At 40.7% G+C, this 364-nt stretch overlaps 1 protein-coding gene across 2 annotated transcripts in view; it reads right to left on the bottom strand.

Annotated features, from left to right (window-relative positions):
• Positions 1-364, bottom strand: part of LOC111645715 (uncharacterized) — a 69,432-nt gene that overhangs the window by 1,618 nt on the left and 67,450 nt on the right. The gene's annotated exons all lie outside the window — the stretch shown is intronic.

The raw sequence follows: 364 nt of genomic DNA, 5'->3' as shown, positions 1-364 counted from the left end.
GTTCAGCAAATGTTGCTATCGCTAGTTAGCTTACTGCCAGCTTTGCTGTGCAGCATATCACAGTAATGCTAGCATGGGCTAATGGTTGTAGCTGAACTGTTTTTATTGGCTCTTGTGTTCACAGAGGAACTTTATTCAGTTGTGCTTCCTGTTGTGTGTTTAGTGGAAACTTTCACTGGGCTCTGTGACACTTTGCTGAGAACAAGAAGGGGGAGGGGGGTGTGGCCGACAAGGACTTTGTTTTGGTCTGAGATGCTGCTGGTCTAGAGGGACATCTAGTGGCTGTGAATATCATGTATTATTAATATACATGATATTCAGAGCCACTAGACAATATTTAAAAATATTAAAATATTAACAATAT

Source organism: Seriola lalandi, unplaced genomic scaffold, assembly GCF_002814215.2.
Source record: "Seriola lalandi dorsalis isolate HSWRI2012SDOR001 ecotype SW California unplaced genomic scaffold, Sedor1 jcf7180002054955, whole genome shotgun sequence".
Taxonomy (NCBI): domain Eukaryota; kingdom Metazoa; phylum Chordata; class Actinopteri; order Carangiformes; family Carangidae; genus Seriola; species Seriola lalandi.
Note: the sequence above shows the minus strand (reverse complement) of the source record. Positions and strands in the feature narration are given on the sequence as shown.